General features: G+C 45.2%; 1 protein-coding gene and 1 long non-coding RNA gene across 2 annotated transcripts in view; one reads left to right on the plus strand and one right to left on the minus strand.

Moving 5' to 3' along the window:
- Positions 1-20,841, minus strand: part of LOC115145330 (KN motif and ankyrin repeat domain-containing protein 4-like) — a 101,425-nt gene that overhangs the window by 47,322 nt on the left and 33,262 nt on the right. The window lies entirely within an intron of this gene.
- Positions 18,257-20,836, plus strand: LOC115145331 (uncharacterized). The gene is made up of 2 exons (XR_003865943.2): positions 18,257-18,569; positions 19,694-20,836. It is a non-coding gene; the product is annotated as an uncharacterized LOC115145331 (long non-coding RNA).

Consider the following 20,841-nt stretch of genomic DNA (forward strand, 5'->3'; position numbering starts at 1 on the left):
ACCTTAAACACCTTGAAATTTGACGCTTGAGAAGCATGGATGAACGTCTCATTCTGACTTGAGACTGTGAGAGCTACTTCTACTGTACGCACACACACACACACGCACGTGCACACACACAGAGGGCCCGTTTCCTTTGGGGGAGAACATGGGGTTGCAATTTATCAGTGGATTGTTCCCGAAAATGGGTCACACAGACATAGATGCAGCAGGCAGAACCATAAAGGCGCGCTGGGAGTCTACGCTGTGAGATGGTCGTCTGTACAGAGATGTGAACGTTGTGCCCGTATCTGCTGATGCATGTAATGCAGTAAGACATCACGTCTGCTTTCAAAACATGCACATATGTAGTATATATTGTAGCCGTGTATGGACACAGTATAGGGTTATGCTATCTTTAGACTATCTTTAGACTGGCAAAAACAGAGTGTTCATGATCTACAGACTGTATGTACATGTACAAGGACTGTATGGACTCTATAGATACGCGTTCCTTACTGACTGTACCTAAACCCCATGCTGTGCGGTATGTAGCCTACAATACCGCAACCTTAAACCCTACTCTGTGTAGCCCACAGTGTGCACAGAAGCCTTAGAAAAATACATTGAAATCCAAGAAAACATTGGAGTCATTGTGTATGAAAAAAAAACAACCTACATATGACAATAAGCACTTAAGGAAAACAGCATTATAAAAATTACGAAATAACACGTGATGCTGCCACGTATCTAAAAAAGGTTTTAACTGGCAGACTCACAGCCTCACACACATCGTACAGTTCACCACAGCTCAGCAGCAGAAGCCCAATGCACACTGCACTAGACCTGCGTTCAGATACTAGAAAACCATGTCAAATACTTTTAGCTTTATTGGGTTTGCCTGAACCAATAACAAATGGCCCAACAATGCAAACTCACCCACCTGGCACTCCAGGCAGGCTAAAGCACACACTCCAAGTATTTGAGATCGACGTCTCCACTGCACTTAGTCTAACACTCACGTGTGTGTGCTTCACTGGTCCAACATGCCCAACGTATTGTAAACCATTCACCCCGGTGAGCTGAAAAACATCTCATCGCCATATATAGGCAACCCAGTGCATGATTCTTTTCATCAGTTTCAGCTCGTGCGGATGGAATGCTTGTTGTCTCTTTTTCCATTCTCATGTTCTTTTCTTTACCCCGTTCCTATCAGATACACGTGTAGTAAATGCACGCACACGCACGCACGCACACACACACACACACGCGCGCACACACGCACGCACGCACACACGCACGCACGCACGCACACACACACGCACACACACGCACGCACGCACACACACACACACACGATATTGATGGCAGATACTCCTGGGTCTCCACAGTGAAGTAATAACAGGCTCTAGTGGTACTCGCTACACCGACTATCAGTAGGTCCACAAAAAGTGAAATCTAAACAAACCTAAGTACCTTACATTTAGTGTTAATTCACTTAAAATGTGTTTTTTTCTTTGCCAAGCAAAATTATCGAACACCATTGGCGGTTAATTTGGCATATTTTAACCTAAAAAGAGGCTTAATACAAGTCATTTATCTTATTTCAATATATTGTTCTAGATATTTAACCTTAATATGACGATTAAGGTCAAATATGTTGAAATAAGATAAATAATGTGCTTTTTGCAGTGCATATACAGGCTTCAGGTAACTATAGGAACTAGAGTAACAGCGTCACCTGACACAACATCATCTCAGTTATACGTCCACGTACAACATATTGCTGCATTGTTCTGGGCGGACCGAGTGAAGAGTCAGGGCGCCATTTAGACAGAGGAGACTTCAAAGACTGGTAGAGTATGATTGAAAATGGCCAGAACAAAAGAAAAGCAACAATATTTATATTAACTGCTGAGGTACTGTTAGTACATGTCGTGGGACGGCAAACTGTGTGTGTGTGTGTGCTCACGTGTGTGTGTGTGTGTGTGTGTGTGTGTGTGTGTGTGTGTGTGTGTGTGTGTGTGTGTGTGTGAGCGTACGTGCTTGAGTGTGTATAAAGAGGACTGAAATGAAAGCACCGGTGGCTATAGTGAGGTAGGAAGGAGCAGAGTGGTGGGTGGGACTGTGATTGGGCCGAGTCGGGCCCTGCGTGGACAGACATCCTGAGGAAGAGCAGAGTGTGAGGAGCTGATAAGACCAGCGGAGGGAAAGGGCTGTTTACGTTGTAACGGACGCCTTTGAGTCGCACTGCTCCTGAGACACACAGGCTAATGGAAACACTGAACTAAAGAGAGAGAGAGAAAGGGAGAGGGGGGAGATGGGGAAAGAGAGAGAGAGAGAAAGAGATACCCTTGTTGACCCATGACTGACAGGCATTAGAACATGACACAAACACAAACTAGCCTTCTGTTGTCCTGCCAAATGGTTATCTTGTCTGTCTACCCCCTCCAGTACTGTCTGTCTACCCCCTCTAGTACTGTCTGTCTGTCTACCCCCTCCAGTACTGTCTGTCTACCCCTCCAGTACTACTGTCTGTCTATCTACCCCCTCCAGTACTGTCTGTCTATCCCCTCTAGTACTGTCTGTCTACCCCCTCCAGTACTGTCTGTTGTCTATCTACCCCCTCCAGTACTGTCTGTCTACCCCTCCAGTACTACTGTCTGTCTATCTACCCCCTCCAGTACTGTATGTCTACCCCCTCCAATACTGTCTGTCTACCCCCTCCAGTACTTCTGTTGTCTGTCTACCCCCTCTAATACTACTGTTGTCTGTCTACCCTCCAGTACTGTCTGTCTACCCCTCCAGGACTACTGTTGTCTGTCTACCCCCTCTAATACTACTGTTGTCTGTCTACCCTCCAGTACTGTCTGTCTACCCCTCCAGGACTACTGTTGTCTGTCTACCCCTTCTAATATTACTGGTGTCTGTCTACCCCTCCAGTACTGTCTGTCTACCCCTCCAGGACTACTGTTGTCTGTCTACCCTTCCAGTACTACTGGTGTCTGTCTACCCTCCAGTACTGTCTGTCTACCCCTCCAGTACTACTGTTGTCTGTCTACCCCCTCCAGTACTGTCTATCTACCCCTCCAGTACTACTGTTGTCTGTCTACCCTCCAGTACTACTGTTGTCTGTCTACCCTCCAGTACTGTCTATCTACCCCTCCAGTACTACTGTTGTCTATCTACCCCTCCAGTACTACTGTTGTCTGTCTACCCCTCCAGTACTGTCTATCTACCCCTCCAGTACTACTGTTGTCTGTCTACCCCCTCCAGGACTACTGTCTATCTACCCCCTCTAATACTACTGTTGTCTGTCTACCCCTCCAGTACTGTCTGTCTACCCCTCCAGGACTACTGTTGTCTGTCTACCCCCTCTAATACTACTGTTGTCTGTCTACCCACTCCAGTACTGTCTGTCTACCCCTCTAGTACTACTGTTGTCTGTCTACCCCCTCTATTACTACTGTTGTCTAACTACCCACTCCAGTACTACTGTCTGTCTACCCCCTCCAGTACTAGTGTATGTCTACCCCCACCAGTACTGTCTGTCTACCCTCCAGTACTAATGTCTATCTACTCCCTCCAGTACTACTGTCTGTCTACCCCCCCAGTACTACTGTCTGTCTACCCCTCCAGTACTACTGTCTATCTACCCTCCAGTACTACTGTCTGTCTACCCCTCCAGTACTACTGTCTATCTACCCCCACCAGTACTACTGTCTATCTACCCTCCAGTACTTCTGTCTGTCTACCCCTCCAGTACTTCTGTCTGTCTACCCCCTCCAGTACTACTGTCTATCTACCCCGTCCAGTACTTCTGTCTGTCTACCCTCCAGTACTTCTGTCTGTCTACCCCCACCAGTACTGTCTATATACCCCTCCAGTACTTCTGTCTGTCTACCCTCCAGTACTTCTGTCTGTCTACCCCTCCAGTACTACTGTCTATCTACCCCTCCAGTACTTCTGTCTGTCTACCCCCTCCAGTACTTCTGTCTGTCTACCCCCACCAGTACTGTCTATCTACCCCTCCAGTACTTCTGTCTGTCTACCCCCACCAGTACTGTCTATCTACCCCCTCCAGTACTTCTGTTGTCTGTCTACCCCCTCTAATACTACTGTTGTCTGTCTACCCCCTCCAGTACTGTCTGTCTACCCTCCAGGACTACTGTTGTCTGTCTACCCCTCTAATACTACTGTTGTCTGTCTACCCCTCCAGTACTGTCTGTCTACCCCCTCCAGGACTACTGTTGTCTGTCTACCCCCTCTAATACTACTGTTGTCTGTCTACCCCTCCAGGACTACTGTTGTCTGTCTTCCCCTCTAATACTACTGGTGTCTATCTACCCCCTCTAGTACTGTCTATCTACCCCCTCCAGTACTACTGTTGTCTGTCTACCCCCTCCAGTACTGTCTATCTACCCCTCCAGTACTACTGTTGTCTGTCTACCCCTCCAGTACTACTGTTGTCTGTCTACCCTCCAGTACTGTCTATCTACCCTCCAGTACTACTGTTGTCTATCTACCCCTCCAGTACTACTGTTGTCTGTCTACCCTCCAGTACTGTCTATCTACCCCCTCCAGTACTACTGTTGTCTGTCTACCCTCCAGTACTGTCTATCTACCCCCCTCTAATACTACTGTTGTCTGTCTACCCCTCCAGTACTGTCTGTCTACCCCTCCAGGACTACTGTTGACTGTCTACCCCCTCGAATACTACTGTTGTCTGTCTACCCTCCAGCACTGTCTGTCTACTCCCTCTAGTACTGTCTGTCTGTCTACCCTCCAGTACTGTCTGTCTACCCTCCAGTACTACTGTCTGTCTATCTACCCCCTTCAGTACTGTCTGTCTACCCCCTCTAGTACTGTCTGTCTACTCCTCCAGTACTGTCTGTTGTCTATCTACCCCCTCCAGTAGAACATGACACAAACACAAACTAGCCTTCTGTTGTCCTGCCAAATGGTTATCTTGTCTGTCTACCCCCTCCAGTACTGTCTGTCTACCCCCTCTAGTACTGTCTGTCTGTCTACCCCCTCCAGTACTGTCTGTCTACCCCTCCAGTACTACTGTCTGTCTATCTACCCTCCAGTACTGTCTGTCTACCCCCTCTAGTACTGTCTGTCTACCCCTCCAGTACTGTCTGTTGTCTATCTACCCCTCCAGTCAGTACCCCTCCTGTCTATCTACCCCTCCAGTACTTCTGTCTATCTACCCTCCAGTACTTCTGTCTGTCTACCCTCCAGTACTACTGTCTATCTACCCCCTCCAGTACTTCTGTCTGTCTACCCCCTCCAGTACTTCTGTCTGTCTACCCCCTCCAGTGTTTTTGTTCAGTCCGTGTTTCTCCCGAGACTCCGGGACAATAATAATAATTTTCATCCTAAGGAATTCAATCTGTTCTCTCTCTCCTCCTGTGTCTGTCTTCAACATACTGTGCAGGCAGGAAGGGAAGCAGGGAAGCCCTCTAGTTAAAATGGAACAAAACAGTTATGACAGGAAACAGAGAGAGCGGGAAGGATTTTTTCTCTGTTCTTTTCAATCCCCTTTTCTCTTATGCACACGTCCTTGTTGTCATTCACTTTTTCTGTCGATTTTCCCACATTTAGTTCTCTCTCAATGCCTTTCTTATAAACAGAATGTAGGCCTGGATCTATTCACACCCTCCCTTCCTCCATCTGTCCTCTGTCTGTTTCTCACACTCACTCGCTCTTTCATCCTGTTTCCTCCACAGCCCTTCTCCCATCCTACCAGTCTTCAGCAGTGTCAGTGTCAGTGATGACAAAGTGCTCCAGAAAGCCATGATGCCATTGATTTAGACAGCGTGGGTTGTTGCTGGGTGATTGTGGATCTCTGCTTTAGTCTGCCCATCCATGTGTCTCTCTCTCTCTCTCTCGGTCTGTCTGTCTGGGGATCATAGCTTTGGCTCTTGCAACGCCAGGATAGTGGGTTCGATTCCCAGGCCCAGCCATATGTCAAATGTATGAACACATGACTAAGTCACTTTGGATAAAAGTGTCTGCTGAAATGACATATATTATATTATTCTCTCTCTGGATCTCTCGCTCTCTCTCTCTCTCTGTCTCCCCACCCTCTCCCCCTCGGTTTCCTTCACTCTGTCTAGGCGGGAGACTAAACAGCCACTGCTGTCGCTAATCGCAAAAGCCAGAAGTCAGAGTCATGGCCAGCAGACACACAGATCACTGGAGGAGGGCAGTAAAGCCTGGGTAGAGGGCCTGTGGCATGTAGAATGTAGCTCAGCTCATTATCATATCAAGATGACTGTGTAACCTGAGGGGTACTGTTCACGTTCCTGAAGGGGCATCATGCTACAGTAGGTTCACGCCCCTGACGAAAGCAGTTAACCTTGCCTCAGCAAATAATGAGCTCAACAAACGGGCCATTTTTTTTAAACAGAAATCTGTATCTGTCGTGGTAGGATTAGTGTTGTGTCTCAGGGCCATATGGTTTTACAGGCCAGATCTCACTGCCTTACTGCAGCAGAGTCTCTTCTGTTGTAGATTATAAGACGTGCTTACAGAACAACAAGAGCTGCCTTTATCTGCCCAAAGGGAGTCCGAGCTGTGTTTGCGTAAGGTTTTTTTCACCAAAAAAACAACAACCACCAGGACATACATCTTTGTCATGCACACCAACAGATGAAAAGCACCGCTTTTAAACTCTACCACATTGAGAAAGACTCGGGGGATTTGCCTAATTGCTGATAACAATGAAAATAGCTTTGTAAGTAAATAAACGGTTCGTCTTGGGAACGTTTGGGTAGTTTACTTTGGTTCAAATCCAGCGCCTTCTAAACTAGAAGAATGTAACCTATGATCCGTTACTCCTATAGAGTTTGTCTGATTGCCTCTCTTGGCCCTCCCTTCACCTCTGGTTTGTAGAGGAGAGTATCCCTGACTGTTTCTCAAGGCCTGAGGCTGTCATGTGGACAAGGTCTGGTCTGCAGACAGTCACTCTACTGTACGTCTGAATGACATATTCCCCAGCGCCCGACTCTCCTACCCCCTCTAGCCACTCCTGCCTTTCTACCCTACCTCACCAGCCACTACTCCTGCCTCTCCGTGCCTCTCATCCTACGTCGATTTGTAGTCAGGCCCCTGATCCACTCCCTCAACGGGCTTAGAGAGCGTGCTAAGCACAGCGAAACACCAAGCGCATCACAGGATATTGGATAGACGTGAAGAATGGGGCCGGGGCGAGCTGGGAAGATAAAGTTGCCCACCACGGTTGTTTATGTGTGATGTATTCCACAGGGTCACACAGAGAGAAGTGGGAGGCTGAACATGCCCCTCGACACAAAGAGGAAAGGAGGAGTGGGGGGGAGGGGGGGGGGAGAAGACTCAATCTAAGGAAAGGAAAAGAGCACAATAGAGGAGAGAGGAAAGGAGCAAAGAATCAAAAAGAGGAGGGGAGAAAACAGAAGAGGAAAAGGGGGTAGAATAATAAGAGAAATAGAGGGAGGAGAGAAGTTGGACCATCCCCTATGGGCTTGTATGAGTCAGTCATAATCACATTCACTAGGAGTGGGGTGACTCCCCTAGAGATGATGGTCCGTCAGTTAGTCAGCTACGTTCTGAGAACCATATGTTTCTTAGAGCGTGGTTGTCCTATGGTTATTTTGCATGCAACCTTATCACAGCTTTCTGGGAATGGTGCAGGATAGTTGCTTTCCACTGGGCACAAACTGGTTGAATCACATTGTTTCCATGTAATTTCAATTGAATTGCGTTGATTTGAAGTCTGTGCCCAGTAGGTTGGCTTTGGAACATTCTTAGTACAACATTATTTTCTTTGTATTTTATGATTTTAACAGAACGTTTCCTAAAAGTTCAAACATGGTTACATTTCATTTAAATTTTGGTGATAAACTAGGAATGTTCTCCAACTGGTTTGGCATTGGGAATGTTCTCAAATAGTTCAGAGAACATTAAGAAACAAATTCTTCTGTAGGAATTTCAATACTTTTCTACAGGTTTCCTCATGGTTTTATTTAAAGTCATGTTCTCAAATTGTTCAGAGAACATTAAGAAAACTTTCCATAAACACCTAAAAAACATTTGCATTTAAAAACATTTGCATTCTGTTCTCAGCATCAACAAACTCTCTCTATCCTCTATCTTGTTAAGTGTGTTCAGGTTGTGTTTGCTAATGTCACTAATTGGCCACACCTGGTCTTAATGCTTGTTTCCTTTGAAATGGGATCTGTTTGAAAAGTCTTAAATGAACAGCTTTTATGTGTTAAAAACCATGGTATCTCCATCCTGGTGGTGCAGCATAGAGAACAGAAGACCATAGGTTTGAATCTCACTGACACCGTGTCGTAATAAAAACGTTTATGGATTTGCATGATTAATGCCTAAGCAAATGAAATTCCATGTGTCCTGTGCTTGGAGTTCACAACAGTTAACCCAAACTTAGCTAGTGGTGTTTTTAAAAGCCTTATTGAAGCATTCTCTGTACTTTTTTAAATTACCTTCAAATAACCTATAATTTGTGTTCTCAAAATGTTAATAAAACCTCCCTGACCAAGGCCCTTCTCCCCCGATTGCTCAGGTTGTCCAGGTGGACAGCTCTAGGAAGAGTCTTGGTGGTTCCAAACTTCTTACATTTAAGAATGATGGAGGCCACTGTGTTCTTGGGGACCTTCAATGCTGCAGAGTTGTTTTGGTCCCCTTCCCCAGATCTTTCCTCAACATAATCCTGTCTCTGAGCTCTACAGACAATTCCTTTTACTTCATGGCTTTTTTTTGTTGCTCTTACATGCACTATCAACTGTGGGACCTTATATAAACAGGTGTGTGCCTTACCAAATCATGTCCATTCAATTGAATTTAGCACAGGTGGACTCCAATCAAGATGAAGAAACATCTCAAGGATGATCAGCAGTGTTCAACACCATAGCGCCCACAAAGCTCATCACTAAGCTAATGACTCTGGGACTAAACACCTCCCTCTGCAACCGGATCCTGGACTTCCTGACGGATCACCCCCAGGTGGTAAGAGTAGGCAACAACACATCTGCCACGCTAATCCTTAACACCGGGGCCCCTCAGGGGTGTGTGCTTAGTCCCCTCCTGTATTGCCTGTTCACCCATGACTGTGTGGCCAAACACGACTCCAACACCATCATCACAGTGGTAGGCCTGATCACCGACAACAATGAGATGGCCTATAGGGAGGAGTTCAGAGAACTGGCAGTGTGGTGCAAGGACAACATCATCTCCCTCAATGTGAGAAAGACAAAGGATCTGATCGTGGACTACAGGAAAAGGCTGGCCCCCATTAACATCGATGGGACTGTAGTGGAGCGAGTCGAGAGTTTCAAGTTCCTTGGTGTCCAAATCACCAACAAACTATCATGGTCCAAACATACCAAGACAGTCGTGACGAGGGCATGACAAAACCTTTTCCCCCTCAAGAGACTGAAAAGATTTGGCATGGGCCCGCAGATCCTCAAAAGGTTCTACAGCTGCACCATCGAGAGGATCCTGATCGGGTTGCATCACCGCCTGGTATGGCAACTGCTCAGCATCTGACCGTAAGGCACTACAGAGGGTAGTGCGAACGTCCCAGTACATCACTGGGGCCAAGCTTCCTGCCATCCAGGACCTATTTAATAGGCGGAAAGCCCATAAAATTGTCAGAGACTCCAGGACCCCAAGTTATAGACTGTTTTCTCTGCTACTGCATGGCAAGCGGTACCGGAGCACCAAGTCTAGGACCAAAAGGCTCCTCAACAGCTTCTACTCCCAAGCCATTAGACTGCTGAACAATTCATAAAAATCACCACCCGGACAATTTATATTGACATACCCCACCGCTCTTGTACACTGCTGCGACTCGCTTTTTGTTTGTTAACTTGTGAGCGCAGGGTACAGTAAATTAGAAGGTTTGCAGCCAAGGGGTGGAGAGCATCTGTAAAGCCTACAGGGGAGCGAACATGTATAGAAAACACACATAGTTGCCAAAGCTACACATTGAGATCCAAAAATAACTAGGTAAGATCGTAAAGTGAGAGAGCGGTGTGGAGCCTTTCTCGCTTTCCTTCCACAAATAACTCGACAGAACGGTCTTTGCTCCGGTGACAGTATTAGTTTTGCTGAGGTGATCACCACTAACACGACAGCCACTTACAGCTGCCACTGAGAAACCAGGGAAGACTGAAGTACTAACACGAATTGCTATTTGCCTCTCAGAGGTGAAGAGCACACCTCCCTGTACTAATTGCTGATTGCCTAGGAGAGGAGAAACCACTCCACCTCCAATACAGCCACCAAAACATGTGTCATGACTGACCACGAGAATCCAAATAGGTCAGATCACGTGTGCAATGAATAACTTCAATCGGGCCCCCATTCACCTGAAGGTAGAAGATCCAGACCTGTGCTCTCAAAATTCATCAAAGGAATGTGCTTCTTCCCGCTGAAACTCTAACACTTTCAAAAGCGAATACTGGAACAATATTTCGAACGTAGAACGTGGGTAATGGTCAGAGGCAATCTGTAGAACACTAATGTCATTTTGTTTGTTATTTTGTGATGTCATTAAAAATGTATTAACAGAAACACTTTCATAATTTTTCATATTACATATTGCTTAACTCATAGTATGAAAACCTTAGCTATGTTAGTGTGTGTACTTTCCATGTTACAGTATTTCCTTAAGGAAGGGATGCGATTTGAGAAGCTATAAGAGATAATTGTTTTCCATAACTTTGCACAGTGAGTAATCACCGCCCCAAAGTGAGGTCAGGGAGCGTGCCAGCCATCCGGAACCACCCCTTTTGAGTAAAAGGTATAAATTATGGGTTACGATTTAACACATGGAACCAGAAAAAGTGTGAAGTGGCAGTTACATGTTTAAGGTGGTTTGAACTTTGAATCTCAATCCAAGGTGGAGACGATAAAATCACCTCCCGGTCGATCACTGGTACGGCAAATTAGCTGTCTTAAGTAAGGTGGCTTTGAAAGCGAATTTAAGTAGGACCATCCTGTTGCTCTGCTCAAAGCATCATATTTTGCTATTCTTATCACCCCACTGGGGAACCATCAATACGACTGGCTAGCCTATCTTCAAAGAAGCATCTTCAAGAGCGAATGGAAGAAAAATAAACTATGTAGTTCTGTTCAGGACTAAGTTACCTGATACGAGACAATGGCGAAGAAGGACAACAGTAGAAAAATTGTTGGAACCATTTCGGAAAATCAGAGCCTTACACGTGTGTCGCGAAAAGGCCCAACCCCCTTTCCAAGGCTGCCCCTTCACCGAGAGATCCCCAGCGAACCCAGGCATTTCACGTAAATCCATTCATGATTTCTTGCTCAAACGGGCGGAGGTTTGTGTGCAAAGTATATGGTTATTGTAGGTGAGAGTAATTTCTGAAAGTGGCAATGTTGTGTCCCTGTTCCTATCGCTCCCTCTCCATCTATTCTTTAACAAGCATCCATGTTGTTGTCATTCCTCTAGGGACATGCTTTCAGCGTATCACATCTCCTGTCAATAACCGGTGCAGAGTGTGTGTGTTGATCCTGTGTTCCCATTTAATTAGCTAGTAAATAAACAATTAAACCTATTTGTGTAGTACTGAATCATAAGTAAGGCTCAGGTTTTTGCAGAAGCAGGAGGTTACGACTGTTCAGAATGACGATATGATACGAGGTTATGATTAATAAGTTTGACTGTTTATAGATGTGATAGGTAAATACCTTTTAGAGTTTAAGATGGTAACTCTTTCAAGAACCGCTCTCGTGGTTCCCCAGATCCTAGAGTTAAGTGTTGCATGATTCATTTAATTGGGACACATAGTTAGTTGATTCAATAAATAACAGTCTTCAGATTCATGTCAAAGTCGCTCACGACACAAGTCATAAATTGCCCCTTGATCCTGTTTTATGTGTCAACAGACTTTCACGGGCTCTAACAGCTGCCAAGCCACATTACCTGTGCATGGTGCTGATATGTCTATGCGTCCTTGGGGACACACATTACCTGTCCATGGTGTTGATATGTCTATGCGTCCTTGGGGACACACATTACTTGTCCATGGTACTGATATGTCTATGCGTCCTTGGGGACACACTTTGTGATGGCATTTGTGTACCTTCGGGTTTATCCCAATGAAGTTGCAACACTCATGGCACTGATGGCCGAACATTTGTTGTAGGAAAGGTATGCAGCTCGCTTGAGCGCACACACGCTTGCATGAACGCCATAAATTGTCAGCACCCCCTATCCGTCGACCAAGCTACCCCCTTCAGCTCCTCCAGAGAAAACCTCCTAGCACCGCCACTGAGTCTAGTATACCAGCATGATATTATTTTGGCTATAAAATATTACACTAATGACTTATAACACATTTCCACTCACCCTTACAACCTCTTCCTCCCCTCTCCTCTCTTCCCGCACCCTCTTCCTCATTAATGAGTAGACTATGTTTGGCAACAGTCTTTCCCACTGAGAACCATTATCTCTGCTATGGCTTTGAAGTTCTTTCTCCTCTTTCTTTGCTTCCTTTTTTAAAATGATCAGACCTTTCTGACTCGCCCTCAGCCAAACTGATCTGAAACTAACAACCGCTTTGGTCTTTATTGCATCACATTGCTGCTGAAGTGGAATATGTTAATGTAGGAAGGAAGAAAAAAATGAACGGTTTCTCTGAGGAAAATAGATTGTCAACTCTTTTGCTGGTGGGAGTAATCCCTCACATAGTAATATCACTGGGGTGTCTTTTTGGTAAATGGTGCAATGAGGTACTGATGGAATGAACTCCTGATTGGCTGAGGCGAAGGCCGATGTATAAATACGACACATTCATCTGCAAGTGCCAGCCGGCCTGACAAATGAACGGCTGCTTTATGACATTACCCAAACAATGTTTAGTTTTAGCATGAATTGCTCAATGTATTAACGACCCTTTCCAGGAAGGGGACATCAAATTCCCACGTTTACAAAGTGATTGATAGGGATGTCAAGCCATGAAACGATTTTAAAAGTTGTAAATGTTTTTAATGAACACAACTCAAGTCTCTCTTTTTTTAAATTTTAAATCTCTGTCTCTGTGAATACAATGTAGACACGGGGTCATCAGTTTGATTGCATCTGCCTCACGGAGAAGCCATTTTTCTCTGGTTAAGCACAGTGTTAGAAGAAGACTTCAACATAGCAACATGTAGGACTACTGTCACCATTACGGAACCATTTCATTTTGTTAGTGCTGCCGCTGGTCTCCGCCAATTTGTAACAACGTCTCAGTCTAAACCATTAGGCAAACACATACAGTACATCTGCGGTAGGTCTCCAGTAGGTCATGTAATTTCTGTATCATGGGAGTCTATACGTGTGAACCACTAGGCTAATGACTTCTCCAAAAGCTATTTGGAGTCAGGAGTCAGCTAACCTGGAGTCCAGTCAATGAGACGAGATTGGAGATGTTGGTTAGAGATGCCTTGCCCTATAAAAAACACTCACAAAATGTGAGTTTGCTATTCACAAGAAGCATTGCCTGATGTGAACTATGCCTTGAACAAAAGAGATCTCAGAAGAGCTACGATTAAGAATGGTTGACTTGCATAAAGCCGGAAAGGGTTACAAAAGTATCTCTAAAAGGCATGATGTTCATCAGTTCACAGCAAGACAAATTGTCTGTAGATGGAGAAAGTTCAGCACTGTTGCTACTCTCCCGAGGAGTGGCCGTCCTGCAAAGATGACTGCAAGAGCACAGCGCAGAATGCTGAACGAAGTTAAGAAAAATCCTAGTGTCAGCTAAAGACTTACAGAAATCTCTGGAACATGCCAACATCTCTGTTGACGAGTCCACGATACGTAAAACACTAAACAAGAATGGTGTTCATGGGAGGACACCGCGGAATAATCCACTGCTGTCCCCAAAAAATATTGCTGCACGTCTGAAATTTGCAAAAGTGCACCTCGATGATCTACAGGGCTATATTCTGTGGACAGATGAAACTACAGTTGAGTTGTTTGGAAGGAACACACAAACTATGTGTGGAGAAAACAAGGCACAGCACAGCACACCAACATCAAAACTTCATTACAACTGTAAAGTATGGTGGAGTCCTGACCTCAACCCGATTGAGATGCTGTGGCATGACCTCAAGAGAGCAGTTCACACCAGACATCCCAAGAATATAGCTGAACTGAAGCAATTTTGTAAAGAGGAATGGTCCAAAATTCCTCATGACCGTTGTGCAGGTCTGATCCACAACTACAGAAAATGTTTGGTTGAGGTTATTGCTGCCAAAGGAGGGTCAAACAGTTATTAAATCCAAGGGTTCATATACTTTTCCCACCCTGCACTGTGAATGTATACACGGTGTGTTCATTAAAGACATGACTTGTTTGTGTGTTAGTAGTTTAAGCAGACTGTGTTTGTCTATTGTTGTGACCTAGATGAAATTCAGATCACATTTATGCATGGCATTTCCAAAGGGTTCACATACTTTTTCTTGCAACTGTATGTTACATGATGTGAAGCTGCTCAGGGAATACATGAGTGATGAGGTCTGGCACTGTCACCTGCAGAGTACTCTGTCACCCTTCCCTTCTGTTCTCTCTCACAGTCACATACATTCCCTCTGACCCACTGCTAGCATACTGTCTTTCTGGCAACCTCCCCTCTCTTTCCCTGGCAAAGGGACAGTACTTTTGGTTGTCTGTCTGTCTGTCTGTCTGTCTGTCTGTCTGTCTGTCTGTCTGTCTGTCTGTCTGTCTGTCTGTCTGTCTGTCCGTCCGTCCGTCCGTCCGTCCGTCCGTCCGTCCGTCCGTCCGTCCGTCTGTCTGTCACTCTCTCCCTACTGTTTGCTCTGCCTTGTGTTTTATCGTGGCTCCTCTTTCCCAGCATTGAGTGCCACTACCCAACACCACTACACAGCCTCTACGGTTCCTCTCAACACAGAGACAGATACAATTTGTACAGCTGGGGAGAGTTTAGACTGGCCCTGGACTCATTATAACAGGGAAGTGTTTCTGGCAACAATTTGCATGCTGCTTTATCTGCACTATGTAGAGAGATACTCTACGACTGTAGTGGCTGCTACTTTAGATGTAAGTACTCACACGCACGTGTCACTCGCAGGCATGCTGCACAAACGCACACACACACACTCAACAACATACTCGAACACAGTGGCGACCCGTCATTTAGGGAAATTAAATAAGGCCTATTTTGCATGTAATTCTGGCATTAATTCCTGTCACATATCAGTTTAGCAAACAATGTAAAAAATAAACGATTCCTTGAATTAATAAAGCAGCGTACAAAATTGTTCTATTTCTTTGAGTGGCGGCTCTGAAATGCAGCTGTTTCGGTGTTTTAGCTCAGTGCTTTCTGTGGTGGAGGGGCAGCCAGTGAAAGCACAGAGCAAAGGCATTGTTCATCTTCTCTGGTTGCGCCATGACTGACTCTGTTCTGTCACTCATGGGGACACTACTTCACCGCAGAATCTACGAGAGAGCTAGGCATGCCATCGATTTATACAGCCAATCCAAGAAGGCTCAATGGTCATTGGCCACAGATAAAAATGACTTAAAATCACCTTATATCTCCCGTAACTTTGATTGGGCTCATCATGTCAACATCATATTTTCAAATTCTTAGCTAGCAAGCTAGATTAGCAGTCATCATAAACATCATAAACATTTACACAAGTCAGAAATCGCAAATTCAACAATGAGTGGTTCGGAAGAAATCAATGGCTGACCGTGAGTGTCGCCAAGCAATCCCTATTAGCTTCGCCTGCCTGCTATTTGGTGGAGAGGGTGTGTGGTCCAAATCTGGGTCGAAGGATTTGAAAACATCTGTCTGTAAGGGTCTCAAAACATGGGAATTGTGCTGTTAACTCGGATTATCAAACATGGTGGCTTAGCTAGACGTCCGTCTCAGCTCGCTCATGTCTTCATGGAAATTACAGCTTGCCTCTTATCCTCTCTTCGTTCCCTCATGCCATAGTTTGTAGGTTACATCTCCGGTATTATATTTCTCATACAGGTCTATCTCATTAGTATCTTATTTATCATTTCAGGCAATGTTAGAATGATTCGTGTCACTGTTTTTCTTACTCTGTGTTTTTATAGTTAGCCTTTGTGCTTTTCTCCACGAAGAGGGGATACTATATGATGTTGTTGGGTCTGTAACCACGTTTGTCGGTGACAGTCTCTTCCCATTCAAATATTTTTGTTCAACAAAAAGTTCAGTAATAGTCATTTCAGTTCATATCGCAAGAGATGTTTTTGTTTGCGCTAAAAAAAAAGCCTTTTGTGCGTCGATATGTTGTCTATAAAAGTGAATCTGTGTGATTGTATTTCCCTTCCTTTTTTAGACCGCATAATGAAAATACTTCTAATGTTAGGCTGAGTGCTGAGTCCGTCTCTCTGTCTCTGTCTCTGTCTCTCTGTCTCTGTCTCTGTCTCTGTCTCTCTCTCTCTCTCTCTCTCTCTCTCTCTGTCTCTGTGGTGACTTAAAGAAGAGTACAGTTAAGGCCTCAACATCTTGCTGAATGTATCTGAACTAACATCTATCTGAATTTCCGCCGCTGTCCATTTCAAAAGTGCTGAACGAACAAGCCTACCTCGTCACAGCTCTTTTGTTTGCACTTGTTTATACTTAGAGCTGCATGCTTAATGGCATAAGAACAAATATTATGAATTTACTGAACATAAAATGTAATAATGTTTGTGTATGGTTCAAAAGTCAACACTCATCATGTCAGCATTCATTGTTATTGAACGACAATGCGGTGCTTATCGAGTTACAGAAATCCACAAGGAGTCTGTAAAAAAACAAACACGTTTATTTAAGCCCATATCAGCTATGGTTTGTAAATGAGGCAGAAAGTAACTGTTTGGCTGCCAGACAAGGCTCTGCTGATAGCCAGGTGTAGCGGTGGTAAGGATTCACTCCGTGGTGCTGAAAGGAAAGCAACGCTGTTGGAACAGCTTTAAGTGGGCCATAACAGTTTGTTGTAGGCACCGTTATAGTACATTTGATGTATTGTTTAGCGTTGTGTTGTGGCTTCGCTGGCATGCATAAAAAGGAATGGTTGAGTTTTAGATTGACATGCTAAAATCGCCACTGCTAACACTACAAGAGTGTGGTTGTTTTTCTGTTAGAATGATGGTAGTGTGGGAGGATGGGGGCAAATGTTCAAACATTATGCCTTTATTGTGATTCTGATTGACTATACAGTTTAAGTGATAAACTGTGAAAAATGTAAATGGTGCAGTATGGATTGACAGATGGAAGTGTAATGCCATTATTCCCAAGGACAGTTCACATTATCTCTCTCTCTGATTCTGCAAGGGGAAGAAAGGCAGATACTGAGGCAAATTAAGAGTATTCCCAGTGCAGGGGAGAGATATCTCTCTCTCTTCTCCTCCACCTCACTCTTTTCTCCTCTCCTGGAAGAAATTACACACAACCCAAGGGTTCACACACACACGCATACACACGCACACACACACACACACACACACACACACACACACACACACACACACACACACACACACACACACACACACACACACACACACACACAGCACAGTCAGTCCCTGGGGAGTGTGTGGTTAGACACCGGGTCCTCTGGTGAGGGTGTCTGTTAATTATCTACTGCAGGGTGGTCACATGACCAGACAGCCTCTCCCCCTCCACAGATGGGTCTCCTCTGAGCTGCTTACGTTACACACAAAACACACTGAGAAACAGGCAGACACACTGGGAAACACACACACACACGCACACACTGAAAAACCACAGGCATATAGAGAAGTGGGGGGGCACATACAGTACACAGCTATAAGCACACACTCAAAGACATACACAACATATGCACACTTATATTCACTCACTCATATTCTCATACACATCAACTGATTGCACACAAACACACACAGAAATACACATAGAACAAAATCCCCACCCACCCACCACACACACATTTAACCATGACACAGAAAGCATTAGAAGTTCAGCGGGACCTCCCGAGGGTTGCTCCACTGTAATTGGTGTATTTTAGGAGGCGCCCTGTGGCTTCAGAGGCCACTCATTACGTCCGAACACAAAGGTTGTGCTGAAGCTGCTGAGTGCTGTAATTCTGTTCCTGCCGTAGAGGCAAATTACCCGATGTCCTTTCACTCCTCTGTTCCTCCCCAGACCTCTCCTTTACTCTTTGAATTGGTTCTCTCTGTCTCCCTTTCTGTCTCTCTCACTCTCTCTTGGAGTCTCTGTCTCTCTCTCTCTCTGTCTCTCTCTGTCTCTGTCTCTCTCTCTCTGTCTCTCTCTGTCTCTGTCTCTCTCTCTCTTTCTCTCTCTGTCTCTGTCTCTCTCTCTCTTTCTCTCTCTGTCTCTGTCTCTCTCTCTCTGTCTCTCTCTGTCTCTGTCTCTCTCTCTCTTTCTCTCTCTCCTGGACCCTTGGTCTGTCAATTAGAAATACATAAATATGAAAGGATAGTGGAATTCAACTGTCAACACAGCAGCAACAACAACAAACAAAGTCACAGTGAAGAAGAGAAATGGAGGGAGAACATGCTTTGGCTTGAAGGGGATCAATTTAGGGTGAGTTTCACTCGACTGAAGCCAAAAGAGAGGGCTTAAACAAAGAGGCCAAACCATTTTTCCTCTGCACTTCATGACATGGTTTGGGTATTTAGGGAGGGGAGGAAAGGTAGTGTGTGCTAGATGTTGAAGGATTCTCTGTGTGTTCATGGTCACGGAGGGGGTTCAGCGAGAGGACGTCCAACAGGAAGCTAGTGAGTCTGGGAGGGAGTAGTTCACCCCACTTAGGCCCCACTGGCTCCCCCTTGCTCTTCAAAGGGCTGGATGCTGCCTAGGCTTCTTTAAAGACACGCACGCACACACACACACACACACGCACGCGCGCACACACACACACACACACACACACACACACACACACACACACACACAAATCAATTTCCTGTACATCTCTTATCAACGCTGCTTGGTTAAGTACAAATTTGGCCCTGTTCTCTCCAACCCATCTGTTTTATTAACATTAAAAACACTCTCCTAGAATTCCTCACCGCCGCCACAAATAATATCTGAAAACCTTGACAGACTCAAGCTGCTGCTGCATTCCCATAGAAACAGTAGATCGGCCCGGGACCGTGTTCTCACACACACACACACACACACACACACACACACACACACACACACACACACACACACACACACACACACACACACACACACACACACACACACACACACACACACACACACACACACACACACACACACACACACACTCACAAAAACGGTGTTCTATTTCTCATTGGGGTAAAGCGTGAGAGTAGTTTAGGACACTGGAAGAACTCGCCGAAGGTAAACATTGAAAGAGCAGTTGGTCCTACAGTACAGTTGCCTGAAGAGGATGTTCTGTGGAAGAGAGAGAGAGATTCAGGGCACTATACCAGTTTGGACATTTTTACATTTTTTATTTTTTATTCTCCAATCACTTTGGATAATTCTCTCACAGCATGCCTGGTAGAAAACAGAGGAAACCTTCTTTTTGAACTCCTCTCTATCCTTCTCATTCTCTCTGTCCCCTTTCTCCCCCCCCCCCTTTCTCTCCCCCCTCTATAGGCCATAGGCCATACATGTTGGGTTAAGAATACCACTAATCCTCTGTTTCACCCTGTCTATTCTTTTCCCAGATCTGTTCCCAACCCCCCAGCCAAACACACAGCGACCACACAAACCTCTGCTTCCATGCTAACAGTCCTGGGACTACAGAGAGCACTGGACCACAGAGGAATAAGAGATTCCCATGAATCGCAACCCAAGCGCTGTATGGAGAAATGGACAGTTTGTCCCCTCCAAAAGGATCCAATGTGTGCGTCAGAGGTTACCACCACTCACGTGTCACCTCCCTTCAAGGTCCTGCAGTCTGTTGAGGAAGAATGAGAGCGAGAACGATGGAGAAATCGAAAGAGCGAGAAAGAGCGACGGGGATAGTGTCGGTGATAGTCGGCCACGCATTTATAATCACAGAGGCTTATCCAGTTGGATTAGTTTCTAATCAATCTAAGCAGTGGTCCATCCTGCCTGACATGGTAATCCTATGGAAGGAAGGGTCTCTCTCTCTCCCTCTCTTCTTTCTCCCTACCTCCCTCCCTCCCTTTTTCTCTCCCCCTCCCCTCCCTCTCGCTCTCTCTCTCCCTGTTTTTCTCTCCCTGTCTTTCTCTCCCTGTTTGACGGCGTATTCTCCTCATATTAACATGCAGATGGGCTGCTTGCATCATACTGAAATGTAAAAGTCAGACAGCTTTAGCGTGAGGACATGTGGCCCTCCTCGGAGCTTCACATTCAATCACACTCAGCAGCTTTGATTAGGACAAATACGCTGCCTGGTGCAAACTGAAACACTAAAGTCACAGCATCAGCTAAAGCTCCAGGTATACATACACAGCCATATGACATGAGACATTTCACAATGATTGGGTGTGTGAAACCTAAGGTGTAAGGTGTATAAGAAGCTCACTAAGGGTAGATCTGATATGTAGGGTTGTTTCCCTGTGTACATTAGCGATAGTCATTAGTAGTTTTGGGGTCGGGGGGGCTGCAATCTTTTTTTCAGAGGTGGGAGAGAGGGATACAGAATTTTTTTTTTTTTTGCCTGCGCTGGAGACATCTGTATCGGTCTACTGATACAGTACTAGTGAAAGCCCAGTGAACTACTTTTGTGAAAGAATGCAAACTAAAAGGTTTTGTGTGTTTACCAGCATTTGTAACGGATAATTATCCGTACAAAACAGTTCATCTGATAATACTTGTGGAATATAAAAACACTTGCTTGATATGT

Source organism: Oncorhynchus nerka, linkage group LG17 (genome assembly GCF_034236695.1).
Source record: "Oncorhynchus nerka isolate Pitt River linkage group LG17, Oner_Uvic_2.0, whole genome shotgun sequence".
Taxonomy (NCBI): domain Eukaryota; kingdom Metazoa; phylum Chordata; class Actinopteri; order Salmoniformes; family Salmonidae; genus Oncorhynchus; species Oncorhynchus nerka.